Below are 24158 nucleotides of genomic sequence, written 5' to 3' on the forward strand. Positions count from 1 at the left end.
TGGTACTCTTGGAGGATGATGGGAGTTGTTACCCAACACATTTGAAGAGTGCCAAATTTGAAAATATTGCTGTGGGAGAACTCACTGGAGGAGGAGAGCTATGTTAATTTATGGTAGTCAAAAATCAGAAAGAATCTGGTAGCATTCATTCAGTTCACGAAAACACTCAGTTCTTTTCTGTAATTCTTTGCCAACCATTGTGAAAAATAAAAATAGAGGGATCCTGAATAATTTCTCTTGCAAATAAAGTTATGTAATTTAGGGGAGAGTATTTTTGACCAAAAATATTACTAGAAGAGAGAGGATTAAGATCTGTCTCTTCAATTGCTCAATACTTTATTTTGCCAAGCTAGGGTTAGGAGGAATACCCTCTTCTCTACCTGTGTATCTACCTGTGGGCAAAAAATTTTCACCTTTCTTTTAAAAGCAGTTTTAGTGCCTGGAGTCTCACTTATACTTCACCAAACCTAAACCAGAGATAATTTTGATTAAAACATAGTGTTACCTCCTCCCCTCATTACTTTCTAGAAAAGTAACTATGATATGGGGCTCTGTGTAAAGTCTACTTTGGTATGGCAACCATACTTGGAACGCAAAGATTTGGAAAACCACTGCAAGGAGCAAAGAAATATAAATAATGTGGTTCTTTGGTGCCATGGAGTTCTTGTCTGGATGTCAACTCTGGTGCTGGCCTGACTGTGGCCATTTTGAGGCTCCAGGGTTGCCACAATGGAGATGAAGGTTAGGGAGGGGGGAATAATGATAGCTGGGGTTTGGTAGCCAAAACAAAAGAGTTTCCCTTGTGAACCAAGGACATTCCCACAGGTAGCTGAAGAAAGAAGTGATGTTGCCCAAGCAACTGTGTTGCACTCTGGTTGGACCATGTGACTGATTGTTCGGGGGAAGGGGAAAAACTTTTACTTTTAATTAGGTGAAAACCGTGGAAACATTTAGAATTGGTTTTCACCCGCTTGTGCCAATATGATATATTCAGTAGAACTATTCTTTGTGGAACCTCTCTGCCTCCAAGTTCTGTTTGCTATGGGTATATTACTTGGGACCCTGACACTGGATTTCTGCAGATAGATTTTGGCCGTTGGTGTATAGTTGTGTTGCAGTCTCCTGCTCACCTAGCAGTTCAAAAGCCTGCAAATTTGAGTAGATTAATAGATACCACTTTGGTGGGAAGCTAACAAAGTTCTGTGAATTTTTGGCATACAGTCATGCTGGCTACATGATCATGGAAAATGTCTTTGGACAACACTGGCTCCTTTGGGCAAGAAACAGAGATGAGCATTGCATCCCAGAATTGGACACAACTGGACAGGGAAACTTTACCTTTACTTTTATGTTGTAGGACCATAACTCCAATATAGTGCTTAATATTTCTATTGGACTTCATTTCACTTGGTCCTCCAGATCAATGGATTGGGAAAAAATGCCTTAGTGAAGATCTCTTCACTCACTGGATTTCCCTTCTGCATTAGGTGTTTTGGTTGATTAGGCATCTGATACAAACCACAAAGTAAAAAGAATGAAATGTGCATTGCAAGATCATAATGCAAGCTGCAGCTTTTCATACCTGTATCCCAACATTGGATGGAAATACTTACGTCACATGGTTTGTACTGCACTGCAGTGGCACGATGCATTTGCCTATCTTTCCCTCTTCTGGAGGCCTTAGTTTCTGATGGATCTCTGAGACCTGGAGTTAGAGCCTTCTTCCGCATGAAATGTCCTTTTTCCCCTGAAACCTGTTGTCTCTATTGGCCTTAAAAAGGGAAAACGTTTCTGTTTTGTTCTCTCAATGCTGCTTATGTCTGTGTTTAATCAATTTTGCTGTTCTTCAAATGGCTTTGTTTTGTTAATATTGCTTTACTGAATGGTCTCACTTTATTCATTGTGGTGGTTTGCTGAAAGAATGAAATATATCTACAATAAGTGAGCAAGACAAAATGGCCGATGAACAGAAAACACTTCTTATAACTCCTCACAAGATATAATAATCAGGAGTAGTTGAATAACATCTTGTTGAATTCTGACTACCACACTGACTAATGCTAGATTTTTTTTCCTGTAAAGAAACCCCACTGGAACCCCAAATTCCTTAATTTTACTCTATTTCAATGATCTCAGCCAATGGTCCACTCTTTAATTTTCTGTCCTGACTGAAAATGATTTATTTCAGAACAAATCTACCCACGGTAGTTAATGATAAGTAGTTTCAAGACATCTGATTCTTTTAATAAGATGGCGAATTAGGTGGTACTGCTTTAGTTTGATCTCAGTGCAGATCTTGTTCAGTTACTGAAAATATTTTTTTCTTGGCAATGTTTTCTGCCAAGTGATCAGAGAAACTTAATTAGGGTCTCTCTACTAAAGCCAAACTCTGTGTGGAAGTTGAGTAGTAACTTGGGCCAGTCACTCACTCTTTTTACTTAAAATACTTTACCAGATTGTTGATAAAATTGGAGAGGGGTGTTGTTATGTAGGTCAGGCCCTGAGGGGAAAATGTGACATAAATCAACTAAATAATTAAGGGATGCTTATACATTAAGTTCATAGCATCCATCATAGCATAAGCCAACATAAAGAAAATGTGAATTTAGATGAAGTTTGCAGGAACTTAATATATTAATTAATTAATTGGCTAGAAGGTTTATAAAATTTGTTAAGCTGTGCAGAGATTTAAATAGAAAAAATATTGATTTTAACCTGCCTCCCCCTTCACTGATTTTAATCCAGATCAGGTTACTGTATTCTTTCTGTAGCATAATGAAAATTTACAATGGTAGCTTTGTGTTACATATTTAATATATCATGTATTTTATCCCTAAGGCAATTATTAGTGCACTTGATTAAATTTCAAAATATGTATAATATAGCAAAAGTAGAAGATAGCAATAATTGTTCTCCCTTTCTAATAATGCCAGAATTTCAGGTAACCTGAATAAATTAATTGGCTCTTCATTCAGGAAGATGTTTCACATAAGTAATTTATGGAATTTTCTGCTACAAGATATTTGTCAGATGAATTAGTTTCCAAAGGAAATAAGACATTTTTTTCACTGTTCCTGTAACTTTGAGCAGTTACTAAATGAACTGTTGTAAATCAAAATCTACCTGTACTTTAACCGTGTTATGATGAAAAAAAGAAGACATTCCTAGGACATATTTGGGTTTGGGTTAGGTCTATACCTAACCCAAGCACATGGTCTCAGATGGGTGGAAAGGAAATTACAGGAGCATCCACAGGCTAAAAACTGTAAGGGGAAGTAGCACCAAGCATCACATGTACATGAAAAAGATCATTCTTTGATCATGTAGTGGCAAGCATCATCTTGTCTTTTTTGACCCCCTGTGGATGCCTCTGTGAATGGTTATCTGATAACCTGGAAGAATCCTACCATGTTTCTCATATAATAAGGCTGGGTCTTATTTTTTTTTGAGCCCTGAAAAAATGGCTAGGCCGTCTTTTCAGGGGTGACTTAATTCCACCCCCTTGCATCTTCGGGTGGGCAGGCAGCGACGGCTTGGATGTTGACCTCGGTGTTGGTGGGGCACGTCGTATTGGGGTCAACGTAGGCAGCACCATATCTGGGTGTGCAACAAAAGTACTTCCTAACGGCAAGCCCCCCCACCATTCCCCCCCATTTCACATGTTTTAATATAGGCCTTAATATGGGGGGAGGGGCTTAATTTCATTTCATGCCTATAAAACATGCTGGGACTTCCTATTGGGGGAAGCTGTATTGTTGGAGAAACAGGGTACTTTTCAGTAGAAACAATGTTAAGTGTATAATTGCTGTGTGACTTTCCTAAAATCATGTAATTTGTGGCAATTGTTTCGTTTGCTTGAAAGCCAGGCTGGTTCCAACTTTTTCACGGAATTGACTCGTCTAGAAATGAATCACCTACATCAGAGGACTTCTACTGCAAAGGGAACAACTTCAATATTTTTCAAAGATGGGTTTATTATCCATTTACTAAACCTGACTGTTTTCAGATGAGATTCAGCACCTTTCTCTTTTGCCTTGAATGCAAATGCACAGGAAACATATAATATTTACAATCCTCTTCATCCCAAATGTTTCTTTTGAACAGGAACCCTTGCTGTGCCTCAACTTCCTTCAAATCCTACTTGAATTTCAATTAGTAGAAATTAATTAAATCTAATTTCATCTACTTGAGTGAAATGCAATATCTGTGGATATAATAGTTTGTCCAAGAAGATGCAAACCGATTTAATTAAAAATGCTAAATAGGAAGTGAGTTTCAAAGAAAGACATGAAAGGATGCAAGATCTCATTACGCTGAATACGAATGGGGGTCGAGAAGGCACAAAACATCTGTCTCAAAAGTTGACCTAAAGAACTCTTTCTGAAAACCTTCACACATGCTCATGGATAGCCATCAGATAATACTCACATATTCGAAAAGAGAAAATTTCATGGTTTAATGGTAGGCAAATCTACCAAGGATAAAATAAACAGGATGGAGAAATAGATTGGAATGAATTGATTAAATTGCTAGATAATTTGGAGAATGGCAAAACATTTCTAATACTAAATTCAGCAGTACTACCAACAACAACAACAAACAACAAAACAGAAAATATCAGGGGAGACATGATAGCAGTGTTCCAATATTTGGCGGGCTGCTGCAGAGAGGAGTGGATGAACCTATTTTCCAAAGCACCTGAAGGCCAGAGAAGGAATAATGGATGGAAATTGAACAAGGAGAGATTCAACCTGGAAATAAGGAGAAATTTTCTGACAGTGAGAACACTTAACCAATGGAACAGCTTTGCCCTCAGAAGTTGTGGGAGCTTCATCACTGGAAGCTTTTAAGAAGACACTGGACTCTGTCAGAAATGGTGTAGGGGCTAAGTTTTGCTACCACTGACTTCAGTGAAAATCTCCATTAAAACCCTCTTAATAGAAGCTGAGGAAAGAAGTGAGTTTTGCCACCTGGAGAAAACCTGTGTGACTTTGCACAAGAGTTTTTCAGAAATTCAAACAAAGCTGATTGGCTGGTTTTGGATGTGAGCTTAGTGCTGTTCCACATGAGTGCTAAACCCATGTTCAAAAACAGCCCAATGGTAACTGACAAGTGTGAGGAGAGCTGTACCATGAAGCAACATTAAAAATAGCCATTTTCATAAGTTTAATTTTCTTTTATCTTTCCCCCTTTGTGTGACACTGGGGTGGGTGGGTGGGGTCAGTTGCTGTTCAGACTTATTGAAAGTTCTGAGTTGTAGATTGGCTCTTGGACTCGTTGGTTAGAGGGGCAAAGCAGTTTGAAAGAACCAGATTCTCTCAATGCCCAAATGATTTAGGAGAGAAGGAAGGCGGTATGATGGCATCAGCCAAAGTTGTCCAGGGAGTTGAAGCCCAGAATTTATAAATTTGCCATAGTTGCCCACTCCTGGATCCAGACTGTATTTACTAAGCCTCTAGACTGTGAGATCCCCCTACTTCTTTACCCCTCCTGGATCAATTTGAAGAAAAAGCAAAGAAAAGGAAACAGCATTTTTTTTATTCTGTCATTTGGGGTGGAAGGGGAAAGTGGCAGAAATCTTGTGAGTTTCACCTGTATAAAACCAAGAAATTAAACAAGTTTCATTGCTCTATCAGTGAACATATAAAAAAAAAATTCACCCCACTTTTCATACCAGATTTGTGTGATATTTTTCACCCCTGGGAGGGACAGTCCTGCCTCAGTGCATAATAATTAATTGGATTGCAGGGGGCCATCTACAGTGAAATGAAGCCCAGTAGTTGAATCAGGCAGACATCTTGAACTGGCTCAAGTCAGAAATCTTTTTCTGCTTCAAGTTGTTGACACACACAGTATTCAAAGCTGACATATTTACTGCACTTTTAAGGCAGATAACAGCAGACAACAATGCATGTCAAATGCCTATCAAGAGAGCTTGCTTGAACAGAGTTGAATACAGTCCAAGAAAGATAGCACAGTCCAAGAGTCACAGGATGCCAAATTGGTTAATTGGATGGTCCAATAGTCAAGAGTCACAAACAAGAAGCAGGAACAAACTGCAAACACTAAGAAGTCAGACAGTTATCTCCAACAAAGACAACAAGCAAAGGGGCGAGCTAAAACTGGTGGCAATTCCACATGCCTCACCCTTTGCTAAGTGAGAAGTCTCATTAAGGAACATTGCTCTGTTCACCTCTGGATTTACCTAGACTCAAGCTTGAGGATTGTGCCTCATCATTGGGCTGCTCCAATGGTGGGATTAAATTTTTTTTTTACTACAGGTTCTGTGGGCATGGCTTGGTGGGCGTGGCAGGGAAAGGATACTGTAAAATCTCCAGTCAAGGGTATGAATACCTGTTGAATACCACCTGTGGACTGCTCCGTCTGAATAAGAGATGCGTGTGGCTGACCATTTTCCATTGAATTTTGCCTACCTGAGTTCTGTAGCTGACCATCCTGAAGTATAGGCTAAGCTGGAGCAACATTGTCAGATTCCATGGCAGAGTCAGACTCTGAATCATGGCTTAGAACAAAACTCTACTTTTGGACAAAGGAGATAAAATACAGAGTTGCCTTCCTGGAGGTTGCCTTCTTGGTGGACTAGGTGTGGGTGGACAACAAGGTTGTGTGTTCCTATCCTCGAGATACAGTCAGTGGCCCATATTTGTCCTGCAGAAAGCTAGTCGTGTGCATCAGACTTTATTCTGACCTGTTAACTACAGGAGCTTAACCACCATAGAATGCAGCTAGAGAGTGAAGGATTTATTCAATATGTCCTCTTTGTCTCTCTGCCTGCTCTTTGCCTAAGACCAGGGGTGTCAAACTCACGTTGTCACGGTGGTGTCACATGATTTATCGGGACTTCCCCCCCTTCGCTAAACTGGGTATGGGAGTGGCCAGTGCGTAACGCATTCAGCCTCTGGGCCAGGAGTTTGACCCTGCCTAAGAATCTTCATCTGAAGTCACTTCATTCTACTTTTCTTCTCAGGCATGCAAACATGGAGTAGGTTCCCTTGGATTCCCCTATGGAAAGAGTAGCTAATTAGGTGCTAATGCTTAGATATTGCAGTTATTCTTCACTGTATTCTGAAGTGTTCAGATCTTTGTTAACATACTTTACATAGTATCATAACCTAACTTGTAAGTCATGCAGAATCACCTTGTATGGGAGATGGCAGCATGACAATTTAATAATAAATAAATAAAATTAATACATACATACATACATACTTTTAATGTATTGTTGGTGGAATCCTCTGAGCTTGATTGTTTGCTTACAGACATTTCATTAGCCTACCAGGTAACCTAATTATGAGGAGTGTAGGGTTTGCTGTCTGTAGTAAGTTAAATGAAAGAGCATTCTGCTTGAATCAGGGGTGCTAATGCACTTATGAGGGGTCTATTTTAACCACCAACAATCTAGATGTTACCAGGTGTGGAAAGTGTGATCTGGGCATTTTAGACTTTTTACTCTTATGGTTATTTGGATTCCCTCCCAGTTTGGCTTAAAAAGCACCATCAGTTTCATATGGCCATACCCTCAAACCATATCAGAATTAAGCCCCCTGGTTTTCTTTGCTATAAATTTCTGTTAGTTTGTTTCAGTTAGTGACAAAGAGGAGGGGTCAACTTATTTTCCAAAGCACCAAAAGACAAGACAAGAAACAATGGATGGAAACTAATCAAGGAAAGAAGCAACCTGGGATTAAGGAGAAACTTCCTAACAGTGAGGACAATTAACCAGTGGAACAGGTTGCCTTCAGATGTTGTGCGTGTTTCATCACTGGAGGTTTTTAAGAAGAAACTGGACACTCTTGTCTGAGATTGTATAGGTTCTCCTGCTTGAGCAGGGGATTGGACTAGAAGACCTCCAAGGGCCCTTCCAGATCTATTCTGATCAGTGGTGGGATTCAATTTTGTTTTACTACTGGTTCTGTGGATGTGGCTTGGTGGGCGTGGCAGGGGAAGGATACTGTAAAATCTCCAGCAACAGGTGGTATTTGCCGGTTCTCCGAACTACTCAAAATTTCCGCTATCAGTTCTCTGGAACTGGTCAGAACCTGCTGAATACCACCTCTGATTCTGATTGTTGACAGTTTTCGTTTCTTCTCTACCTGTAATAATATTTTCAAACGATCGGTGAAAAACATGGAAAATATTTTTTGGCACGATGAGCCTCTAGAGCCAGTAGGTGGCGCTCTTCATTAACACACCAGCTTTCTTCTGAACTGCCTTGTGCTCCCACAGGCGGAGGAGAGCTGAGTAGCTTGCTGTTTTTCTATTTTATTTTATGTTGCTGACCAATGGTGCCTGAGTCATAATGTAATCTGCAACTCAACAGGTTCTGTAATGTGCGTAGGGTCTGGCTCTGAGCCTTTTGTGAAATTTGCGATCTTCAAAACAATTGAATGACAATATGGATCATTTTCTTCCAGAAATGCTTTATTGAATCCAAGCATCGTTTACTCTGCTAAAAGAGCAATATGCCTTATGCTAAGAGACCTAGACTACCTATAAATTACAATGAGGCAGGATGATACAAAAGACAGACCAGCTTGCACCAATCTGTAATGTAGCTGTTTGGGTTTTGGCTTGGTGTGATATGTAAATCTGTCCATTTTGGTTTGTAAAATACGGCTTATGGTTTCATGTTATGCGTGAAGCAGGTGACTGTGGCTGACACCACAAGCATGATTAAAATAAACCAAAGCACAAGGCAATTTATGAGCCCAGCAGTGTGTCTGCTACAAACCAATGCAAAGTTTTAATGTGATTTTTGGCAATGCACTAATTAAAGAAATAAACAGCTCAGAACTATAAAAACTGGTCGTAGGATTTTAGCATTCCATATACTTCACCTATTCTATTTGAAGGAAATTGCTAGTCTTCAAAAAAGCGCCCCCCCCAACCAAAAAAACAAAAAAAAACCCTCTTAGGACAAACCCAAATAGATCATAATGTCTATCTTTTCCTCCCTTACAAGTCATTAGTATCCCTTATTCGGCCTTTCCTAAATTGATATCTTCCACATCAGGAGTGGCCAATCTTGGCAACTTACTGGATGGCTGGACAATCCTGGGAATTGAAATCTATATGTTTTAAAGTTGCCAAGGTTGGACACCCCTGCTCTTGATGTGTTAGACTTTAATTTCTGTAATTCTGAATCAGCGGAAAGACAAAATCAATAGTTTGAAGAACTCAGGCTGGAGAAGTCTTAAATTCTTAGTTTTGTTCCTTAGCTTCCTTTCCATTAGCACTGAACTCTAGAAACGTTCAAGAGGATTTAGTTCTGAAACAATGAAGCTAAAGGACGTAGGTGAATGCAATCCTTAATTGCATGATTGGAGGTCAAGTGGGATACTAATACCACTCTATAAAGCCTTAGTAAGACCACACCTAGAGTAATACATCCAGTTTTGGTCACCACACTATAAAAAGATGTTGAGATTCTAGAAAGAGTGCAGAGAAGAGCAACCAAGATGATTAGGGACTGGAGGCTAAAACATACGATGAACGGTTGCAGGAACTGGGCATGGCTAGTCTAGCAAAGAGAAGAACCAGGGGAAACATGATAGCAGTATTCCAATGTTTGAGGGGCTGTTACAGAGAGGAGCGGGTCAAACTATTCTCCAAAGCACCTGAAGGCCAGACAAGGAATAATGGATGGAAACTGATCAAGGAAATATTCAACCTGGAAATAAGGAGAAATTTTCTGACACTGAGAACAATCAACCAATGGAACAGCTTCCCTTTGGAAGTTGTGGGAGCTTCATCACTGGAGGCTCTCATGGACTACCATTTGTCAGAAATGGTGTAGGGCCTCCTGCTTGGGTAGAGGGTTGGACTAGATGACCTATAAGGTCCCTTCTGTTAATCTGAAACTATCCAATCTTCCCACATTTTGACCAGGAAACAGAATTATAGACATAGTGGGTCTTGAGATGTCTCTAATCTTAGGAAGCTTTCCAGACAGTCTTCCCTGTGTAATCAGAACGTAAGGAAGAGACTTTGCTGTTGAGGAATCATCACTAGGACCCAATCCTGACATTGTACTCTAACAGAGGGACAGGGTTTGGATAAGACTTCTACAAAGCAATTGCAGTTTGAGAGGTGGTGGTTGAGGTTGAAGACCTGTGGTGGCACAGTGCTTAGAATGGAGTATTGCTGGCTACTTTTGCTGATTGTCGGCTGCCTGCAGTTTGGCATTTTGTGTGTCATTGGCTCAGGGTTGGCTCAGCCTTCCATCCTTCTGAGGTCAGGAAAATGAGGACCCAGATTGTTGGGGGTAACATGCTGGCGCTGTTCACTGCTTAGAGAGGGCTGAAAAGCACTGTGAAGCGGTATATAAATCTAAGTGCTATTGCTATCATGAGCTGACTTGCATTCCTGAGTGAGGATTTAAGCCCACGCTTGCCTGGTGCAACTCCAGTGTTCTTTTCATCACACCACACTGCCTTCCCTTATTACCGTCAGCTCACATAGTTCCAGACCTAATGAAGCCTAGCATTGCAGCCTAAAAAACACAAAGTTGATTTTCACAAGGATGGCAGAGATTTTTCTAAGGGTACAAAATTTCATTCTAGAAAAATTGCATGCCCAGTTCCATTCTTGCAGAGTTTACAGAATGGAACGTGCACAATGGTATGTATGGGGGAACATTTATAAGGCAAATAACTGGCTGCAGCCCCAAAGCAATCCCTGGTGTATTTAAGCCAGGGGTATCAAACTCAAGGCCAGCAGGCTGGATCCAGCCTGCAGGGTGCTTAAATCTGGCCTGCGGGGCCGGCCTGGAAATAGCAAAGGACCGGCCTGCAGTGCCTGTAGCAGCCAAAACAGGCTACAGGGGGTGATGTGTGGCCCCCTGCATACCATTTTGGCCATCAGAGTGCTGCAGCCGTCCAGGCTGAAAACAGGCACATGGGGGGCCACATGTGTCCCCCCCCCCATGCCCCATTTTGGGCAGCAGGGTGTTGCAGGAGGCGTCCATCTCATCTCCCAACCCCCAGCTGGCCTGCAGAGAACTACAAGGCTGCTCCAGCCCTTGAAGAAATCCAGTTTGACACCCCTGATCTAAGCATAGTGCTTTTCTTCCTGGACACTGTCTGAGACGGCTACTCTGACAACTTGTCAGAAATGCAGCGGGTAGTAGCCCTAGGATGAGCAGCCTCATATCCAATTTCTGTTCCTTGCTTTTCAGTACAAGCCACTTTTCAGTCTAAACCCTATTGCTGGAACAGGGAGCTACTTTTCCAATTTCATACCTCATTTCACCTGGATTCCTTTTTTCAGGGCAACTTTCTCTCTTTGGTTATGTACATGTAAACCATAGTTATCTCTATCAAACTCTGCTTGCATTACAGCCCAAGGGAGGCATGGGGATACGCAACATGGCTTTCTGGAGTGCGTATTTCATGTTTTATGAAGGAAGACAGCTTTCCCCAACCTGGTGCCCTCCAGGTAATCGGGCTACAATTCCTATAGAGATGAAGGGAGCTGCAGTAGTACACATTGGATAGTCATTCAATTAAGCCACCGTGAGTTGTTATAGGATGGCAGGGCCCTGAAATGTCTGTGTAATTTAAAACTGGGTTTCCAGATGTTTACTTTAAAAGAACACATCAATATCTACCAGAGAACTGAAAATAAACACTTTTTTATTTCTGCTCTCATTCAATACTAAGGTAGCCTAGTCCTAAAAAATAAGCTAAAAGATACCGGTATCTAATCAGGATGATCTAGAGATGGAAACAAACAAACAAAAATGAGCAGAGAAATTTAAAAAAGGAGAGGAAGAATAACACAAATATCATTGTTATGCCTAATTTTATTTATTTACTATTTTATTTATTAGATTTTTATCCTTTATTATTTTATTTTATAAATTTTATAAACAATTATTTTATAAATAACTCAACTGGTGAATAGCATGCTCCTTCCTCCTCCTATTTTCCTCACAACAACTTGGTGAGGTGGGTTGGGCTGAGACCACCCAGCTGGATTTCATTCCTAACACAGGGCTCGAACTCACAGTCTCCTGTTTCTAGGTCAGCACTTTAAACCACTTAGCTGGGAAATCTGAGAGATACCAAGAGGACACCAGTTGGGGAAGGTTCTGTTAGACCATGTGAGAGATAATATCTTCAGCACTGGATTTTGTTTTCACAGCCTTTCATTGTCTAGCTTGGGGCAAAAAACCTGAACCAGATAGAAAAAAAAAAGTGAAGCTTCCGTTCTGCCCAGCATGCAAACAGAATGGAGGAATGGTGTGGTGGCCTTGAGGTAGAACTCCACAATCAGAAGGCTGTAAGTTTGATCCTAGCTAGAGGGAGATATTTCTCTCTCTGGACACAATGAGAATTTATTTGCTGTACAAAACTCCGCATTGGTGACAGGAAGGGCATCCAGCCAGTGAATGCTCAGCTCCATTCAGTTGCCCAGACTCCACCCTGCAAGGGATTATTATTATAAGAAGATGATGATGATGCAAATAGAACGGAGGGGACTTAATTATCCAGCATCAATATTTGGGGAAGATGAGAACCATCATATGATTGAAGCAGTATCATTTAGAAAGATGGGTATTGGTTCGGGGTGGTGGTGGACTTTATGGAATAAAAAAAAAAAACCTATTGCAATAGAGTTTTCATATGTCTTCCTCTCTGCAAATGGTTGTCAGCTTTCAATAATTATAGTCAGAAGACATTTTGAGGGCAATAGGCATCACTCTGCCCAATATTTGTCAACTCCTAGATGATCCTTGCTTGAAATAACAGTAGCTGTTATACCAAACTGGCTCTCTGAGATAATTGTTACTGCAGGATCCAATCTGGGTTGGTCACAGGAACCAGAATTTTAGTATTCTGAGTATTTTGGACTTGTGCTACAGCTCATCCTCAAAGAACTTCTCTCTACAAGAGTGTATACTTTAGGTGATTCTGTGTGTGGTGTTTACATGGTTCTGTTGTGTGTGGCTTTTTAAATGTTGTCTAAAGCGGTCATCACTACTTGTTAATTTTAATTCTGTCTCTCCCCAAGGGGAGATTTAATAGCATCCATGAGTCCAGGTTATTCTAGAATGGGAGTGGGAATGTACTTCTAATTTGGGGGTAGCATATGGCCATCAGACATGGTGTGCTGTGATGACATAACCGATGGGAGTCCATTTAGTGTAAGTACGATGAAGCTTGCAGTCCATCAAATTTAAAGGAAAGTGCAAAATATCCAGGGAGAGCCTTGGGGGCTGTTTTTCTAGAGCAAAAATAGTAACTTGTGTTTCTATCACATTTATAAGATTCCTTCCCAGCCTTCCACCTTTTTATAGCTACTGGATCTGGGCTGCAAACATCCAGAGGACCACTAGATGGCGGGAAAGAGTTAGAGATTCAGTTTCCTCTTGTTGCCATTTAGATTCAACAGATTTTTGCAGAACATCTCTGATAGCTTATATTTTTCCACACTGCCACCCCCCCCAAATTAAAAATGCCTGCCTCCCCCATTCTATGTTTTGTCATCTTTTTTCCCTACATTCTCATGATGCATGCTCTAAGTTTTTCAACTTTTTTCAAAAAAGAAACATCCTTTCTGGATTAATCATCTGCTGTTTTATCCCTTATATAATCAATTAATTTCAAAGACATTTGTTGACAATCCATGCAGCTGTTGACACCAGATGTGCAAAAGAATGAAAGACAATATAGAAGGCACTACATCTTATTCAGTCTCAAAGTGGAGGTGATTTGGAAACGGTTTGGAACCAGAGCCATACTTACAAAAGACATGTTGAGGTTGCTTTATTTTATTTTACAATCCTACCCCCTATATGCTGCTGAAAATGTGATGAATCTGAGCTACTTAGAGCAGGGGTCAGCAACCTTTTGGACCCCAGGAACCACCAAACTCACAATTTTAAATCCCGCGGACCAGACACCCTGGGAAACCCCCCCCAAAAGTCTGCAGGAAAATTCCCCTCCCCGTTTTCCTACTGATCGATCATTCTTTATTTGGGATTGCAGGATACCATCTCCAGCTCTATTCTCAGGGAGAGAGAGAGAGAAAGAGAGACTTTTGGCTTCATGCAAGGAAAGCAGCAGAAGCAGCAGAAATCTTTTCTTTCTCTCCCCCAAACTCTGCCAGACATGAGTCTTTGTGAGTCTTGTCATGCCGGTGCAGCCTTTTGGAGCAGGATGCCTTGCAGGGTTCCAAAGATTCATTTCTGATGGAGTTTGGGGGAGAGAAAGAAAGAGTTTTGCTGCTTTCCTTGTGTGCATCCAAAAGCAGAAGAAGATAGAAGCGAAAAGAAGCAGCCCAGTGGCCAGGAGAGGTGTGTGGGGTGACTGGGGCAAGTTCCCCCCTCTGCCCTTTCCCCCCTCCTCTCACTACCTTGTTTTGTTCGCAATGCAAGTGACGCAAACCTTGTGTTCCCACAGGCCATGAGGGTGGCACAGTCTTCTGTTCCCGTGCAGCCTGGATTAATTGCTTTGGGGGTGACATTTCTCTGTGGACCACCAACATTTTCTTGAGGACCACCAGTGGTCCCCGGGCCACTGATTGGCAACCACTGACTTAGAGCAAACCAATACCAAATGAGATGTAAAAGAACAGAAAACAACTGGGTAAATTACTCCTTGACTTACAACCACAATTGAGCCCAACATTTTTGTTGTTAAGGGAGAGATTTGTTAAGTGAGTTTTGTCCCATTCTTGCTACACTTGTTCAGTGAATCACTGCAGTTATTAAGTTAGCAACACGGTTGTTAAGCAAACCTGGCTCATCCATTGACTTTGCTTATCAGAAGGTCACAAAAGGGGATCATGTGACCCTGGGACACTGCAACCATCATAAATATGAAACAGTTGCCAAGCAACTGAATTTTGATCATGTGACCATGAGGCTGCTGCAATGGTTTTAAGTGTGAAAAGGGCCATAAGTCACTTTTTGAGTGCCATTGTAACTTTGAACAGTCACTAAACAAACTGTTGTAAGTGTAGGACTACCTGCGATCAACAACTGATCACAACCAACCTACTGTATCCTATATAGAGCTGTTACAATTTCCCTCTGTGTCCAGATTTCCTCCTGAAGAGTCAAGTCTTTCGCCTGAAGAGTCAGGTCTTCTGCTTTGGTAGCGATTATTTAAACGCTTTCCATAATTTTTTATCATGCACAATCTAAGTTCTTCCATCTTTTATGTTTGTTCCTTCACACCTGGTAGCATACTAGAGCGAGGGACATTGGGGATTGAATCTGCACTTCAGCAGAGGTTCCAAAAGATACAATCCCCCTTCCCCCCAATTTAATTCTTATCCAGATGGGGCTGGTAATTTCTTTTCTAAAAATAAAAAGTCATTTGGATCTTGCAAGGAGTTGCTAGTTTCAGTCAATAAGTTCTCAATGAATAGGAAAATGTAATATATGCAATATGAAAAGTAAAGAGGTGCTATTTTTCATATCACACCGGAAACCCAAAAGTTGTAAAGAAATGCTTCTTTGTTTTCAACCTGTAACCTCTACTGGTTGAAATGTAGCTCCGCCTATGAACATTAGTCCTATAGTTAATCAATGGAAAGCCATTTGATTAATCTAGCAACTAAACCAATCTACAGTTCGGTATTTTCAGAAAAGCAGTTTTCAGTTTTTGGGCAAGTGAAGGTTGCGTTTTCTTAACATGCTGAGCATTTGAATCAGGTTAGTTTGTAGAAAGATTTTTCTTTTCTCCCCCTCTGAGTGACAGGTAAGTTTCATTCATTAAATTCTACAAGTCCATCTTATTCTTCATGGAGAAAGCTGGAAATATATCACTTTTGGGCGACACGTCTCATTTCAATATTAAAGAAATGAGCCATGAACTACTGAAAATAATATATTTAACCAGAGTACCTGAGAACCGGTGATAGATAGCTCCCTGCATTGTGTCTCTCTCTGTCCCAAGATGCTGGTGATCAGTACGTAGATGTACAATGCAATCACAAAAAGATGTAAACAAGAGACGTGTAATGATATGTGGGAATGACCTTGGGAGACAGGAGGAAGGGACATAGACTAAGCAACAGTCAAATAAGGAGGCACCCGAGCCTGCAGAAGGAATGGGGGCATGGTAAATATTTCAGAAGGGACACTTCCTAGTTCAGGGGTGTCAAACTTGATTTTATTGAGGGCCGCATTAGGGTTGTGTTTGTCTTCAGGGGGTGCGGGTGGGGGTGGCCAGGATGGGCATGGCCGGTACATCACTCATGTTGGGGGCTCCTGTGGTGGCCCGAGTATTCTGCCAGGAAAACAGGCTCCTGGACTCTGTTTTCACCTGTGATGGCCTCCTGAAATCCTCTGCTCGTGGCCCTCCCAAGCTCCTTTTTTGCTGGCAGAAGCACTGTGGGCCAGTCCTTCACTGTTTCCAGGGAAGCCCCCTGGGCCTGATCTAAGCACCCTGTGGACCGGATATGGCACCTGGCTCTTGAGTTTGACACCCCTGCCCTAGTTTATTGAGTTGCAAAGGTGAGGTGGGGAGAGGGATGTACTTCTAGACTTGCAAGATCCTGTTAATGGAATCTTACAATAATGATAAGAGTTAGTAGTCCCTTGTGTGCTTCTTGTCTAGACCACCTTGCAAGGCTGATCAATCTTTCAAGAAACAGGACATGGAAGCAATCCCTCTACTCCAAGGGCTCCTTCTTAAGTATAATTCAAATGGCTCCCACAACAGCGAGTTGGGTGGTTGGAGAGAAGAAGAATGCGCCAAAATGCCCTTCCTTTCACAATAGCCCTGTTTTGTCTTCATGTACAATTGATAGCAATTCCTTTTGTTCTCTGAAAACAAGAAGGTGATTCATGGTTAGCTTGGATAGCAGACATGGCAGTAGCTGGAGACAGCAGTATAGAAGAGAAAGAACTGGAGAAGACAACCAAATACAAAGACCTGCAAATAGAAATAAAATGACTGTGGCTAAAGAAAGCAAAGGTAGTACCAATAGTAATAGGCACCTTGGGTGTTATTGTAAGACAACTGGAACAGAGGTGGTATTCAGCAGGTTCTGACCAGTTCTGGGAACCAGTAGCGGAAATTTTGAGTAGTTTGGAGAACCGGCAAATACCACCTCTGACTGGAGATTTTAAGGTATACTTCCCTTGCCATGCTCACCAAGCCATGCCCACAGAACCAGTAGTAAACAAATTTGAATCCCACCACTGAACTGGAGCACCATTTGAACACCATCAGCATTGACAAAATCACCATCAGTTAATTGCAAAAAGGCAGCTTTGCTTGGAACAGCTTATATCCTGCGACAAACATTCACGTGTGCCTTAGGAAGGACTTGATAAGTGGGTAAAAATGCCAAATCCAGTCTGAACATCTGGCTGACTGTGTGATGAACTATAATAATAAATGGAACTGTTAGTATGTTTGCTGCAGCACCCCTGGGTTTGTTTGGGAACCTCTGGTCTATTTTAAATACTGATGGGACTTTACAACACTCATATCTCCGTATTGCTGCAGGGAATACAAATTCCATAATTTGCCATATGTGGTTCAGAAGAGATCAAAACAATTACACTTGTGCTTTTACAGTATACATTTTATTTGGCTATGGCAAAATTTAATTTCTTCTTCTTTTTTTTAGCAATAATGCCATTATAAGTGAACTTTCAGATCACTTACTGTACTGTAAAGGTACTGTTACCTATGTTTAAGGTGATAATACATCCTGAAGACTAGAAGCCTCTCCTATATAAATTAACTTTGTATTTTCATTGCTGATTTTTTTGTTCACCTTCAGTTGTAATAAAGTTTTTGATTTGATTTGATCCTGGAGAGCTGAAATTGTCTCCACTTGACTTGGTGCTGCCATAAATTGCATCTCTATGGATAAACTAGGTCAGAATCCTGCAGGCTTAATCTAGCCTGGAATGTGAAGCTCTCTTGCTTGATTCTCCCTATTCCCAGGAAAATTAGTCCTCTTTGCTTCTGTCTTTCTCTTTCATGCAGCGAGGAGGGAAGGGGAATTGCCTGTAGAGAAACAGTGTTCCAGTGGCATTGGTTGTGGTGGTAGTTTGTGAATGTGTGTGCGTCAAGAGGGTGATTGCAGCCGTGTGATGGAAGCCTTGTCCCTTAAAAAAAAAATACCTTTATTAAACATTAAAACATATATACATAGTACAAAACATTTCATTGAAAACAAAACCAAAAAGAAAAACATAACCAATAAACATAAAACATACATTTCTAATTGCTTAGATGGTGTGTTCTTATCAAACAATTTTCTAATATTTATTTCCTGTGTCTGATAAATATTCCTATCATAACCTCTTTATCTTTTCCCTTCCCTATCTATTTTCTCGCTGGTTTCTATCCTTTATCCAATTATACCAGTTTTCCCAAACTGTATAATATTTTGAGTACTCCTTATCTTTTAACTTTTGGGTGAGTTTATCCATTTTGGCACAGTCATAGACCTTCTGGATTATCAAGTTATCCATTGGCATCTGATCACCCTTCCAACATTGTGCTAATGCTAGTCTTTCTGCAGTTTTCTTTTAATTATATGTAAAATTAAGTATTTCATTTCTTTTGTGTGTTCACCTTTTATTATTCCCCCCCCCTCAAAAAAAATTCAGCCTTGAGTTCTAATTGAATATTTGTGATTTCTCTTATCCATATTTGTATTTTTTCCAGCATTTTTTGCTCTTTGGGCAAAGCCACCAAGCATGGAAGAAGGTACCCCTCGTTTGTTTACATTTCCAACAGAGTGGGCTTAAATTTGGATACATATTGGCCAATCTTGAAGGTGCCAGATACCACCGATCCTTGTCCCTTTTTAAATTCACCTGAAAATAGGACAAGAAGTAATGGGTGGAAACTAATCAAGGAGAGAAGCAACCTAGAACTAAGGAGAAAAATATCCTGACAGAACAATTAGCCAGTGGAATTAACCAGTTTTCCTTCAGAAGTTGTGGGTGCTACATCACTGAAGGCTTTTAAGAAGTCACTGGACAGTCACTTGTCTGGACTGGTGTAGTCTCTCCTGCTTGAGCAGGGGTTTGGACTAGAAGACCTCCAAGGTCTCTTCCAACTCTGTTATTCTGAACCTCTGAATACAAGAATTGGAAGAGGACTGTGTAGGAGGAGATTCTGTTCATTCCCCAGGTTCTTCGCCCACCTATACGCGTGAAAATAGTAATCCTAGGAATTCCTCCTCCTCTGCTTTTTATGCTCATGAAAGTAATTTCCATCATAAAAATCTGGAAGAAAGCACAGTGAAAACATTTGCAACAATACAGGTAGCCATTGACTTATGACTTTCATTTGACAATGATTTTAAATTATGATGGCATTGGAAACTTACAAGCCACCCTCCAAGTTATGACCTATGCATATCACTGTAGTGATGTGATCATGATTTAGGTGTCTCCCACAGCTGGATTGCATTTATGACAGGGTGGGGGTGGGGTGGGGTTAACCACTTGCAATCATATGATTGCAATTTGCAGCCTTCCCATCTAGCTTTCAACAAGCAAAATCAATATTTGCTTAACGACTGCATGATTTACTTAACTAACAACTGAATGATTCACTTGACCAGAGTAGAAATGGCTGTAAAATCAGATCAGGTCACATGATGACTCACTTAATGACTGCATTGCTTAGCAACTGAGATTCTAATCCCAATTGCCATCATAGTTCAAGGATTACCTGTACCATGTTATCATTGCTTTTCTTTTCCATTTATTATTATAAGAAACACAGAGCTGCTTCTTGTGAGATGGGTGGTCATATAAGTATGATAAATAAATAAATAAATATAAATAAATAATGTTTATGTTATCCATTTCCTTACAGAATAGAATAAATCATGGAGAAAGTCTACCCACTGCTTTTACCTTCACAGTAACCCTGTAAGATAGATTGGACTCACAAAAAATGATCAAACTCACCCAGTGCTGGGTGAAAACTTGAACCTGGATCTTTTAAGATTAACAGAATTGGAAGGGACCTTGTAGTCATCTAATCCGCCACCCAAACAGGAGACCTTACATCATTTCTGACAAATGGTAGTCCAATCTCTTCTTGAAAGCCTCCAGTGATGAAACTCCCACAACTTCCAAGGGCAAGCTGTTCCCGTTAGTTGATTGTTCTCACTGTCAGAAAATGTCTCCTTATTTCTAGGTTGAATCGCTCCTTGATCAGTTTTCTTCCATTGTTCCTTGTCTGGCATATAGGTACTTTAGAAAATAGCTTGACCACCTCCTCTTTGTGGCAGCCCCTCAAATATTGGAAGACTGCTATCATGTCTCCCCGGTCCTTCTCTTCACTAGACTAGCCATGCCCAGTTTCTGTAACTGTTCTTCATATGTTTTGGTCTCCAGTCCCCTAATCATCCCGGTTGCTCTTCTCTGTACTTTTTCTAGAATCTCAACATCTTTTTTATAGTGTAGTGACCAGAGGTGGTATACAACATGTTCTGACCAGCTCTGGAGAACTGGTAGCGGAAATTTTGAGTAATTCAGAGAACCGGAAAATACTACTTCTGACTGGCCACGCCCCCATCTATTCTCTGCCTCCCAAGTCCCAACTGATCGACTGGGTCTTCTTTTGTTGCCCTGCATAGTAGAACAGAGCTGGAAAGCAGGTTAGTGGGGTGGGGAGGGAATGGGATTTTGCAGTAACCTTCCCCAGGAGTGGGGAAGGAATGGGGATTTACAGTATTCTTCCCCTGCCATTTCTCCCAAGCCATGCCCACAGAACTGGTAGTAAAATTTTTTCAATCCCATCACTGGTGATGAGCAAAACTGGATGCAGTGTTCTAGGTGTGGTCTTACTAAAGATAAGATCCCCCTTTAAGCTCAACATCTTCATCACTGTGGTACATCACAATTGGTAGTAATGCTGTTTCTAAAATATACTCTGCTTTTATTCTAAGTCTCCATTCCCCTTTTTCTTCTGCCCAACAGTTAATAAGGGTAGATCTGGACTGCAAAAATTCAGACATCCACTAGATGGCAGCAAAAAGATGCAGACAATGTGAATTCTTTACTGAGGGATCCTACAGATCAGTATTTCTCAAAGCATAACAACTTGATGCTGGGAGTTGAAGTCCACTCAACTTAAAGTTGCAGAGGTTGAGAACCACTGATTTAGATTTTTGCAATCAGGTTTTAGCAGCTTAAAAGTACTGGGGTGGGGAGGAGATGTGAAAACGACCCCCCCCCCAAGGTTATTAAAACAATACAGGATGTAAGAGTTGCGAAGAAAATGTTGGAGGATTCCCTAGTAGCCCCTGTTCATAGCCCTGGCTAAATCAAACTGGGAGACAATGACCAGTCCAAGAACATCCAATGAACGTTGTGGCCAAGTGTGGAAGTATAGCTAGCCTTTTCCACATTTTAGTTACCGCCACATCATACTGACTCTGTTGCTTGGGCTAAGTGAGTTGGCCATCCCAATGAAGGACTATACTTCATCAGCCAGGCTAGGGGATAAACAACACTGGCACTGTTGGGAGACAACTTTCTTTGATAAATGATATATCAACAATCCTGTTTGTTGGAGTCTGCCTCTGCCCTGTCTTTTACCCCAAAGACTCAAGATGGATTGTCAAGTTTCTTTGTCATCCCCCTTCCTTCCCAGGACTGGGTAGATGCTCACTTAATGGTTATCCTACTACGTGATGGCACAGTGATCAGAATCAGGGGTGGGCTGCTGGGGGTTTGCAGGGATTTGGGAGATCCCCTAGCTAAGATTCCGTGCAGTTCAGAGAACCCCCAAATCCCTTTCCTGGGTGGCCCCACCCATCCCTCCCAAGAGTCCCCATGTGGGGCATTTTAGATGCAGGTAAGTGCAGGGCATGCACGGAGGCTCGGGGAGGGTAAAACAGGTCTACCAGAAGTTTGGGAAAGCTGGAAATGGGCCTGTTTCTAGCCTCCAGAGAGCCTCCAGAGCCCGGGGAGGGCAAAAACGGCCCCCCACCATATGCAGGAGGCTGACTAGACCACGCCCACCATAGCCACGCCCACCCAGTAACCAGGCAGAGAACCACTTGCCAAAAGTTTTGAAGCCCACCCCTGGTTAGAATGCAGTATTGCTAACTGTCGACTGCCAGCAGTTTGATCCAGTTTCATTCAAGGTGGACTCAGCTTTCCATCCTTCCGAGCAGGGGTGGGATTCTACCAGTTCACACCTTTTCGTTAGAGCTGGTTGTTAACATTCTAAGCAGTTCAGAGAACCAGTTGTTAGAATAAATTACTGGCCTAATCCTGTAAGGGAGGCAGGAAGGAAACATTCTGGTGTTGCTTACAGAAACTGCCTCTACGTTAATCCTTATTACATTCTTGGCAGGACTAGACTTCCTGTCTCTGGAACGTCTCTATAGTTTTTTTCCCCTCCTTTGCTGGTACTTTGCTTGTGTGGAGTGACCATTCAAAGTTACAATGGCACTGAAAAAAGTGACTTATGACCATTTTTCACACTTACGACTGTTGCCGCATCCCCACAGTCATGATAGGCCAGGTGAGGAGATGCGTGCCTCGATGTGAGTGATATTGAGTTGGCCACATCCAGCCAATAACATGAGCACCAACCCACGTCCTTCCAGTCACATGACCACCAAGCCACACCCACCACCTAAGCCACTCCCACAGAACCAGTTTTTTAAAAAATTTGAATCCCACCCCCACTTCCGAGGTTGGTAAAATGAAGACACAGATTATTGGGGGCAATATGTTGACTCTGTAAACCGCTTAGAGAGGGCTGTAAAGCACTATGAAGCAGTATGTGCTATTGTTATTCCTACTTCTTCAAGGCAACCTCCATATACCTATATAGCCAAAGAATACATCATGCTTATGTTTGGCTCACAGATGTGTCATGCACACAGTATTCATGCTAGTTCCTGTGCTGTTTAAACTTCAAATTCTTCCACAGCATGGGAGACTGTATTGGAGGTAACAAATCATGGTTGGGAATGAAATAATAATTTAGCTTCCTGAAGAAGCCTTGAACCTGAAAAAAACCCAACAGCCAGGCTACCATTCTACTTTGGGCAAGATCACCCTACAGCTGTCTTATTTTTTTCCATAGCTACTTTTATTCTATATGGCTTTAATTCACTATACAAATGAATTTGGGTGATTCCATCCTGGAAAATCCAGGAAGACAGAATATTATACAGCTATGATGGGGGGACAATGAACGCACATTGGCTACGTCTCGATTTGCGATTCTATCTGGGACCATATGTTTTCTGGTAGATTTAGTTAGGTTCATTGTTTAGGGTTAATTAAGCTGGCACACATTTCTTTTCCCCATCCATCATCAGGCCTGCACTGAATCTTCCCTGCATCTATAAGTCTCACTGCAGAGCAGAGAAACATTTCAACTTAAGTGTGGCAGAATGGTGAAAGAGATTATGAGCTAATTAGTGCCTCTTACTTAAGTAGCTAATTAATTCTCTGGCTCTCAGGTTTGCTTTCTAGGGCTACACATGCCCCTTTCCCCTTACCATTTGAACAGAATGGCCCTACTTGCCCTCATCTGTGTTTGTGAAATTGGGCTTTCACAAAAGACCTTACATGATCAGCTGAGAACTAGAGACTAAAATTTTTTAAAAAAATCAAGCACATTGATTGCTGACTGCTCAAGAAACTTGGAGCATCTGCTGTGTTGCACTCAGTTAATTATTTAGCTTTCTTCTCTTTAGCTCAGGAGAAGCCACATTGGGAATAAACTCCAACTTTCTGGAATATAAGGATTAGCCAAATGTGAAGAAAGAAATAAGCACTAGGAATCAAACCCTGCTTAAAGTTACAGGTTGTAAATTGGGCAAAGTTTACAACAGCCAAACTGATATTTATCACCCCCCTCTCACACACACATCTCTATCTATCATTCTATCATTCATTCATTCATTCATTCAATCATCAACCCACCAACCATCCATCCATCCATCCATCTATCTATCTATCTATCTATCTATCTATCTATCTATCTATCTATCTATCTATCTATCTATCTATCTATCACCTATCTAATCTATCTAATCTATCATCTATCCAGGGTGGGCTGCTATGTGTTTGCCAGGGTTTGGGCGAACCCATAGCTAATGTTATGACCAGTTCAGTGAACTGCCAAATCCCACCCCTGGCTGGCCCCGCCCACCCCACTCCTCCCCTC

This window comes from Pseudonaja textilis, chromosome 1, assembly GCF_049901715.1.
Source record: "Pseudonaja textilis isolate UNSWEBS1 chromosome 1, rPseTex1.2, whole genome shotgun sequence".
NCBI classification, from domain to species: Eukaryota; Metazoa; Chordata; class Lepidosauria; order Squamata; family Elapidae; genus Pseudonaja; species Pseudonaja textilis.